The sequence below is a fragment of the Lolium rigidum genome, chromosome 4 (genome assembly GCF_022539505.1).
Source record: "Lolium rigidum isolate FL_2022 chromosome 4, APGP_CSIRO_Lrig_0.1, whole genome shotgun sequence".
Taxonomy (NCBI): Eukaryota; Viridiplantae; Streptophyta; class Magnoliopsida; order Poales; family Poaceae; genus Lolium; species Lolium rigidum.
The window spans coordinates 168762453-168772997 of record NC_061511.1 but is presented as its reverse complement, the minus strand read 5'-3'; the positions used below and the strand labels follow the sequence as shown (position 1 = coordinate 168772997).

Sequence of the window (10545 nt, the reverse complement as noted above, 5' to 3'; positions counted from 1 at the left end):
AATATGTCCTTGGTTTCTACTCATAGTATTCATGGCGAAGTTTCTCCTTCGTTAAATTGTTATATGGTTGGAATTGGAAAATGATACATGTAGTAATTGCTATAAATGTCTTGGGTAATGTGATACTTGGCAATTGTTGTGCTCATGTTTAAGCTCTTGCATCATATGCTTTGCACCCATTAATGAAGAAATACATAGAGCATGCTAAAATTTGGTTTGCATATTTGGTTTCTCTAAGGTCTAGATAATTTCTAGTTTTGAGTTTGAACAACAAGGAAGACGGTGTAGAGTCTTATAATGTTTTCAATATGTCTTTTATGTGAGTTTTGCTGCACCGGTTCATCCTTGTTTGTTTCAAATAAGCCTTGCTAGCCTAAACCTTGTATCGAGAGGGAATACTTCTCATGCATCCAAAATACTTGAGCCAACCACTATGCCATTTGTGTCCACCATACCTACCTATACTACATGGTATTTTCCCGCCATTCCAAAGTAAATTGCTTGAGTGCTACCTTTAAAATTCCATCATTCACCTTTGCAATATATAGCTCATGGGACAAATAACTTAAAAACTATTGTGGTATTGAATATGTAATTATGCACTTTATCTCTTATTAAGTTGCTTGTTGTGCGATAACCATGTTTATCGGGGAACGCCATCAACTCATTGTTGAATATCATGTGAGTTGCTATGCATGTTCGTCTTGTCTGAAGTAAGAGCGATCTACCACCATATGGTTAAGCATGCATATTGTTAGAGAAGAACATTGGGCCGCTAACTAAAGCCATGAATCATGGTGGAAGTTTCAGTTTTGGACACATATCCTCAATCTCCAGTGAGAATAATAATTGTTGTTACATGCTTATGCATTAAAGAGGAGTCCATTATCTGTTGTTCATGTTGTCCCGGTATGGGTGTCTAAGTTGAAGAATGATCAAAAGCGAGAAATCCAATGCGAACTTTCTCCTTAGACTCTTGTACAGGCGGCATGGAGGTACCCCATTGTGACACTTGGTCAAAACATGTGCATTGTGATGATCCGGTAGTCCAAGTTAATTAGGACAAGGTGCGGGCACTATTAGTATACTATGCATGAGACTTGCAACTTGTAAGATATAACTTTCATAACTCATATGCTTTATTACTACCGTTGACAAAATTGTTTCATGTTTTCAAAATCAAAGCTCTAGCACAAATATAGCAATCGATGCTTTTCCTCTATGAGGACCATTCTTTTACTTTCAATGTTGACTCAGTTCACCTATTTCTCTCCACCTCAAGAAGCAAACACTTGTGTGAACTGTGCATTGATTCCTACATACTTGCTTATTGCACTTATTATATTACTCTATGTTGACAATATCCATGAGATATACATGTTACAAGTTGAAAGCAACCGCTGAAACTTAATCTTCTTTTGTGTTGCTTCAATACCTTTACTTTGAATTATTACTTTATGAGTTAACTCTTATGCAAGACTTATTGATGCTTGTCTTGAAGTGCTATTCATGAAAAGTCTTTGCTTTATGATTCACTTGTTTACTCATGTCATACACATTGTTTTGATCGCTGCATTCTCTACATATGCTTTACAAATAGTATGATCAAAATTATGATGGCATGTCACTCCAGAAATTATCTTTGTTATCGTTTTACCTGCTCGGGACGAGCAGAACTAAGCTTGGGGATGCTGATACGTCTCCAACGTATCGATAATTTCTTGTGTTCCATGCCACATTATTGATGTTATCTACATGTTTTATGCACACTTTATGTCATATTCGTGCATTTTACGGAACTAACCTATTAACAAGATGCCGAAGTGCCGATTCTGTTGTTTTCTGCTGTTTTTGGTTTCGAAATCCTAGTAAAGAAATATTCTCGGAATTGGACGAAATAAAAGCCCAGAGGCTTATTTTTCCACGAAGCTTCCAGAAGACCGAAGACGAGACGAAGAGGGGCCACGGGGTGGCCAAACCCTAGGGCGGCGCGGCCCCACCCCTGGCCGTGCCGGCCTATGGTGTGGGCCCCCGCGCCGCCTCTTGACTTGCCCTTCCGCCTACTTAAAGCCTCCGTGACGAAACCCCCAGTACCGAGAGCCACGATACGGAAAACCTTCCAGAGACGCCGTCACCGCCGATCCCATCTCGGGGGATCCTGGAGATCGCCTCCGGCACCCTGCCGGAGAGGGGAATCATCTCCCGGAGGACTCTACACCGCCATGGTCGCCTCCGGAGTGATGAGTGAGTAGTCTACCCCTGGACTATGGGTCCATAGCAGTAGCTAGATGGTTGTCTTCTCCCCATTGTGCTATCATTGTCGGATCTTGTGAGCTGCCTATCATGATCAAGATCATCTATATGTAATTCTATATGTTGCGTTTGTTGGGATCCGATGAATAGAGAATACTTGTTATGTTGATTATCAAAGTTATGCTTATGTGTTGTTTATGATCTTGCATGCTCTCCGTTATTAGTAGATGCTCTGGCCAAGTAGATGCTTTTAACTCCAAGAGGGAGTACTTATGCTCGATAGTGGGTTCATGCCCGCATTGACACACGGGACGATGACGAGAAAGTTCTAAGGTTGTGTTGTCTTGTTGCCACTAGGGATAAAACATTGATGCTATGTCTAAGGATGTAGTTGTTGATTACATTACGCACCATACTTAATGCAATTGTCTGTTGCTTGCAACTTAATACTGGAGGGGTTCGGATTATAACCTGAAGGTGGACTTTTTAGGCATAGATGCGGTTGGATGGCGGTCTATGTACTTTGTCGTAATGCCCAATTAAATCTCACTATACTCATCATGATGTGTATGTGCATTGTGATGCTCTCTTTATTTGTCAATTGCCCAAGCTGTAATTTGTTCACCCAACATGCTTGTTCGTCTTATGGGAGAGACACCTCTAGTGAACTGTGGACCCCGGTCCAATTCTCTTTACTCGAATACAATCTATCGCAATACTTGTTTTTACTGTTTTCTCTGCAAACAATCATCTTCCACACAATACGGTTAATCCTTTGTTACAGCAAGCCGGTGAGATTGACAACCTCCCTGTTTCGTTGGGGCAAAGTACTTTGGTTGTGTTGTGCAGGTTCCACGTTGGCGCCGGAATCTCTGGTGTTGCGCCGCACTACATCCCGCCGCCATCGACCTTCAACGTGCTTCTTGGCTCCTCCTGGTTCGATAAACCTTGGTTTCTTTCTGAGGGAAAACTTGCTGCTGTGCTCATCATACCTTCCTCTTGGGGTTGCCCAACGAACGTGTGAAATACACGCCATCAATAACATCAATAATGTGGCATGGAACATAAGAAATTATCGATACGTCGGAGACGTATCAGCATCCCCAAGCTTAGTTCTGCTCGTCCCGAGCAGGTAAAACGATAACACAGATAATTTCTGGAGTGACATGCCATCATAATATTGATCATACTATTTGTAAAGCATATGTAGTGAATGCAGCGATCAAAACAATGTGTATGACATGAGTAAACAAGTGAATCATAAAGCAAAGACTTTTCATGAATAGCACTTCAAGACAAGCATCAATAAGTCTTGCATAAGAGTTAACTCATAAAGCAATAATTCAAAGTAAAGGTATTGAAGCAACACAAAAGAAGATTAAGTTTCAGCGGTTGCTTTCAACTTGTAACATGTATATCTCATGGATATTGTCAACATAGAGTAATATAATAAGTGCAATAAGCAAGTATGTAGGAATCAATGCACAGTTCACACAAGTGTTTGCTTCTTGAGGTGGAGAGAAATAGGTGAACTGACTCAACATTGAAAGTAAAAGAATGGTCCTCATAGAGGAAAAGCATCGATTGCTATATTTGTGCTAGAGCTTTGATTTTGAAAACATGAAACAATTTTGTCAACGGTAGTAATAAAGCATATGCATCATGTAAATTATATCTTATAAGTTGCAAGCCTCATGCATAGTGTACCAATAGTGCCCGCACCTTGTCCTAATTAGCTTGGACTACCTGGATTATCACCGCAATACATATGCTTTAACCAAGTTTCACAAAGGGGTACCTCTATGCCGCCTCGTACAAAGGTCTAAGGAGAAAGCTCGCATTTGGATTTCTCGCTTTTGATTATTCTCAACTTAGACATCCATACCGGGACAACATAGACAACAGATAATGGACTCCTCTTTGAATGCTTTAAGCATTTGACAACAATTAATTCTTTTCTCATTAGAGACTTGAGGATATTTGTCCAAAACTGAAACTTCCACCATGAATCATGGCTTTAGTTAGCGGCCCAATGTTCTTCTCTCACAATATGCATGCTCAAACCATTCAACTCGGTGTAGATCGCCCTTACTTCGGACAAGACGAACATGCATAGCAACTCACATGAAATTCAACAATGAGTTGATGGCGTTCCCCGTAAACATGGTTATCGCACAACAAGCAACTTAATAAGAGATAAAGTGCATAATTACATATTCAATACCACAATAGTTTTTTAAGCTATTTGTCCCATGAGCTATATATTGCAAAGGTGAATGATGGAATTTTAAAGGTAGCACTCAAGCAATTTACTTTGGAATGGCGGGAAAATACCATGTAGTATAGGTAGGTATGGTGGACACAAATGGCATAGTGGTTGGCTCAAGTATTTTGGATGCATGAGAAGTATTCCCTCTCGATACAAGGTTTAGGCTAGCAAGGCTTATTTGAAACAAACACAAGGATGAACCGGTGCAGCAAAACTCACATAAAAGACATATTGAAAACATTATAAGACTCTACACCGTCTTCCTTGTTGTTCAAACTCAATACTAGAAATTATCTAGACCTTAGAGAAACCAAATATGCAAACCAAATTTTAGCATGCTCTATGTATTTCTTCATTAATGGGTGCAAAGCATATGATGCAAGAGCTTAAACATGAGCACAACAATTGCCAAGTATCACATTACCCAAGACATTTATAGCAATTACTACATGTATCATTTTCCAATTCCAACCATATAACAATTTAACGAAGGAGAAACTTCGCCATGAATACTATGAGTAGAACCTAAGGACATACTTGTCCATATGCTACAGCGGAGCGTGTATCTCTCCCATAAAGTGAATGCTAGGATCCATTTTATTCAAACAAAACAAAAACAAAAACAAACCGACGCTCCAAGAAAAAGCACATAAGATGTGATGGAATAAAAATATAGTTTCAGGGGAGGAACCTGATAATGTTGTCGATGAAGAAGGGGATGCCTTGGGCATCCCCAAGCTTAGACGCTTGAGTCTTCTTGATATATGCAGGGGTGAACCATCGGGTGCATCCCCAAGCTTAGAGCTTTCACTCTCCTTGATCATGTTGCATCATACTCCTCTCTTGATCCTTGAAAACTTACTCCACACCAAACTCGAAACAACTCATTAGAGGGTTAGTGCACAATATAAATTGACATATTCAGAGGTGAAACAATCATTCTTAACACTTCTGGACATTGCATAATGCTACTGGACATTAGTGGATCAAAGAAATTCATCCAACATAGCGAAAGAGGCAATGCGAAATAAAAGGCAGAATCTGTCAAAACAGAACAGTTCGTATTGACGAATTTTAAAATGGCACCAGACTTGCTCAAACGAAAATGCTCGAATTGAATGAAAGTTGCGTACATATCTGAGGATCATTCTCGTAAATTGGCTTAATTTTCTGAGCTACCTACAGGGAGGTGGACCCAGATTCGTGACAGCAAAGAAATCTGGAACTGCGCAGTAATCCAAATCTAGTACTTACTTTTCTATCAACGGCTTAACTTGGCACAACAAAACTCAAAAATAAGATAAGGAGAGGTTGCTACAGTAGTAAACAACTTCCAAGACACAAAATAAAAACAAAGTACTGTAGGTAAAAACATGGGTTGTCTCACATAAGCGCTTTTCTTTAACGCCTTTCAGCTAGGCGCAGAAAGTGTGTATCAAATATTATCAAAGGATGAAATGTCAACGTTACCTTGAGCTTTACTCTTACCGTTCTTATTGTTTTTCTTTCCCTTTGGTTTAGGAAATATATGAGTTTCTCCCGGTATAGAGGTGAATTTCAAAGTGCCTTCTCCAACATCAATGACTGCTCCCAATAGTTTCAGCAGGGATCTTCCGAGTGTGAGTTTTCCTGTTTCAACAACAAGATAATCAATAGATATTGTTCTTCCACAAATAGTTGTATGCACACCTGCGGCTATTCCTTTAGGGATTATAGTAGAGTTATCAATGAGAGTTATCTCTTCTCCTCCTTCCTCAACTCCCCAAAGTTTCAAAGATTTATAAATACTTTCGGGCATAAGGCAAAATTCATACATAATATCACGAGTAGGCATGGAGGGTTCGATCACCGATAACAATTTTAACAACGAGGATCCCACAATGGGAGTTTAGAGTTCACTAAAACTTGTTCAAGACGATTACGAACGTGGCAATAGTTATCATTCAAGCGAGATGTACTTATCTCCAGATTATTTAATCTACTATATATGCTAGTGAGGATCGAATCAAAGTTGTTAGCTGAATCATATGATGCAACCAACTTCTTTATGGCATTAAAAGCTTGATCCCCATTGCAATGAAGGAAATCTCCTCCCACTAAAGTATCCAAAGCATATCTATAGCGAACCATAAGACCAAAATAAAAATTACTAAGGAGCAAACTTAGAGTCATTTGAGGTTCGGTTTACGATAAGAAGTAAAAATTCTAAACCAAGCATCCTTAAAACTCTCCTCATCCCCTTGTTTAAAAGTGAAGACTAATTCTTCGAGCGAAGAAGTAACAGGTTCAGAGCTAGACATGGTAACAAAAGTAACTAAATTTTTTTTTGTATTTTTAATATAGAGCGCAAGACAATAAAGTAAACTAGATAAAGTAAATGCAGGTAAACTAATTTTTTTGTGTTTTCGATATAGCAAACAAGATAGCAAATAAAGTAAAACTAGCAACTAATTTTTTGTATTTTGATTTAGTGCAGCAAACAAAGTAGTAAATAAAACTAAGCAAGACAAAAACAAAGTAAAGAGATTGAGAAGTGGAGACTCCCTTGCAGCGTGTCTTGATCTCCCCGGCAACGGCGCCGTAAATTTGCTTGATGCGCGTGGTTGACGTATTGTCTTTTCGTTCGACACGCGTCCGTTGGGAACCCCAAGAGGAAGGTGTGATGCGCACAGCGGCAAGTTTCCCTCGTAAGAAACCAAGGTTTAATCGGACCAGTAGGAGTCAAGAAGCACGTTGAAGGTTGATGGCGGCGAGATGTAGTGCGGCGCAACACCGGGATTCCGGCGCCAACGTGGAACCTGCACAACACAACCAAAGTATTTTGCCCCAACGAAACAAGTGAGGTTGTCAATCTCACCGGCTTGCTGTAACAAAGGGTTAACCGTATTGTGTGGAAGATGATTGTTTGCAGAGAAAACAGTAAAACAAGTATTGCAAGTAGATTGTATTTCAAGTAAAGAGAATTGGACCGGGGTCCACAGCTCACTAGAGGTGTCTCTCCCATAAGACGAACAACATGTTGGGTGAACAAATTACAGTTGGGCAATTGACAAATAAAGAGAGCATGACAATGCACATACATATCATGATGAGTATAGTGAGATTTAATTGGGCATTACGACAAAGTACATAGACCGCCATCCAACCGCATCTATGCCTAAAAAGTCCACCTTCGAGGTTATCATCCGAACCCCTCCGAGTATTAAGTTGCAAGCAACGGACAATTGCATTAAGTATGGTGCGTAATGTAACTAGTGACTACATCCTTGAACATAGCACTAATGTTTTATCCCTAGTGGCAACAGACACAACACAACCTTAGAACTTTCGTCACTCGTCCCAGGTGTCAATGCAGGCATGAACCCACTATCGAGCATAAGTACTCCCTCTTGGAGTTACAAGCATCTACTTGGCCAGAGCATCTACTAGTAACGGAGAGCATGCAAGATCATAAACAACACATAAGCATAACTTTGATAATCAACATAACAAGTATTCTCTATTCATCGGATCCCAACAAACGCAACATATAGAATTACATATAGATGATCTTGATCATGATAGGCAGCTCACAAGATCCGACAATGATAGCACAATGGGGAGAAGACAACCATCTAGCTACTGCTATGGACCCATAGTCCAGGGGTAGACTACTCACACATCACTCCGGAGGCGACCATGGCGGTGTAGAGTCCTCCGGGAGATGATTCCCCTCTCCGGCAGGGTGCCGGAGGCGATCTCCTGGATCCCCCGAGATGGGATCGGCGGCGGCGGCGTCTCAGTAAGGTTTTCCGTATCGTGGCTCTCGCATGCGGGGGTTTCGTCACGGAGGCTTTAAGTAGGCGGAAGGGCAAGCCAAGAGGCGGCACGGGGGCCCACACCATAGGCCGGCGCGGCCGGGGGTGGGGCCGCGCCGCCCTAGGGTTTGGCCACCCCGTGGCCCCTCTTCGTCTCGTCTTCGGACTTCGGAAGCTTCGTGGAAAAATAGGCCCCTGGGCTTTGATTTCGTCCAATTCCGAGAATATTTCCTTACTAGGATTTCTGAAACCAAAAACAGCAGAAAACAGCTATCGGCACTTCGGCATCTTGTTAATAGGTTAGTTCCAGAAAATGCACGAATATGACATAAAGTGTGCATAAAACATGTAGATAACATCAATAATGTGGCATGGAACATAAGAAATTATCGTTACGTCGGAGACGTATCAACCGCCTAGATCAGTTCAGGAAACTACTGAAAAGAAACTTCAGTTTAAACCTTCGAAACATTCAAAATTTCTGACGCATCAGAGAATTTCAGACCGACGGATCATCCATACATAATCAAGGTTACTCGACTCACAAATATACTGGAAACTATTCCGCAACCTCAAAACTTTCCACTATTTGCATATAATTCGAAACCACTTAAATCATGGAGACACGAACATGAGACAATACACTCTTACTAGGTGTTTACTTTATCAGACATGAAATCCTCTGCTTATATTGTTCATTATGCACTATTGTCTTTCTTTTTTTCTTTTTAATTTCGGCTGCTACATTGTTTGTGTAAAACATACTAACATAGATTTTTTTTGGCATGTGAGTTGTCAATATACCCAGTCCAGAGATGTCTGGCATATGGAACAGGTAAGATGCAATAAACACTAGAATTATGTGTCATCATGTGATTTATGCTCACTGTATAGGTTAACAATTATTGCAGCATCCAACATCACCTACACAAGATAGACTGGCAAGGTTCAGCAAGTGCAAAAGATGAACTAATCGAAGCAACACTGTGCTTTAGCTAAAAAGCCAAGGACGACATTGTGGTATGTACTCGCTTACTAATTCAGTGAATCACCAAAAACAGCTAGCATGGTATATTCAGTGTAAAGCAAATATATCATATCAATCACATTCAGGGAAGCTGCTGCAAACCGAGACTAATTATTGCAGAGGTAAATAATCCTCATGACAGGGCGGTTCATGTCCTTCAAGGATTGCTGGAGGAAGATCATCCCTGATGGAAATCTACAACTGCATTTGCCCATGCATAAAAGGAGTACACAGGTAAATCGCTTTATGACCTCACAATCTAGCATACAAGAGTAAAATTAGCTTTATCAATTTATATACACATAGTGAGTTACACTGCCATTATATATATTTACAAGCTTTCTGTCAACACAAAAGGTATTGAGCCTAATGAGTACAAAATAGAATTACAATTCGTATTTTTGGTGACCATGGTGTTACCCTTACAGGCCATGAGGCAATCATGATCGTCGCAGCAACAAGAGTTCGAATAGATTATGTGCTGTCAGCTATAACCGGTGCAGCGGGAAAAATGTGTCGTTGTTGGTGATGTCACACACGATGCTATCGACGCTGACAGCATAACATTCCATCTCAGATTCTGAATTATCGACACTATTGATCCAGTAATACCATCCAGCAGTATATCCAAACTTCCAACAAACAGTGAGAAGTCAACACAGCTTGATTTTATTCGGCCATGTAATAGATTCATCAGCAAGCAACAAAATCTCAGAGAAAACACCTGCCTAAGACATCATAGACTCAACCGATTCAGCTCTAGGAGAGGTAAATAGATGCAGAAAGTAATCTTTCAACTTTCGGCAACATTCTTATACAACACTCTTGGTTTTTTTGTGCCAGAACATAGGCTCCACAACAGAAGGCAGAACGAGGAAAAACCAAGAATCAGCCGCTACATCGGGGAAAAGGTATATATCCGCATCTATCCTAAAAGAACATAGCTGATGAAACTTCGACTGTCAACCTATAAGCTATCAATTTTTGCATTGCAACCAATGAGAAAAGAACAGCAAGCAAAGAATCATTCCCTCTCAAAAAAGAGCTTAACCTTACCGCATAAGCACTTGAAGCGCATTTAAATGAATTACACATTGACATTGCAATATATTGACTTCACTGTCTTCTTTTATCTCCAGAAAACTGAAAACTTCTATCCGTATCCCTAGAAAGACCTGATCCAAGCACAAACAATGCGG

General features: G+C 40.4%; 1 long non-coding RNA gene across 2 annotated transcripts; it reads left to right on the top strand.

Moving 5' to 3' along the window:
• Positions 1-8735: 8735 nt before the first annotated feature.
• On the top strand, positions 8736-10250 carry LOC124647501. 2 transcript variants are annotated; one of them, XR_006986421.1, is made up of 5 exons: positions 8736-9154; positions 9231-9339; positions 9489-9580; positions 9775-10114; positions 10190-10250. It is a non-coding gene; the product is annotated as an uncharacterized LOC124647501 (long non-coding RNA). The 2 variants fall into 2 exon arrangements; XR_006986420.1 differs by having other exon boundaries at positions 9467-9580.
• Positions 10251-10545: the final 295 nt, after the last annotated feature.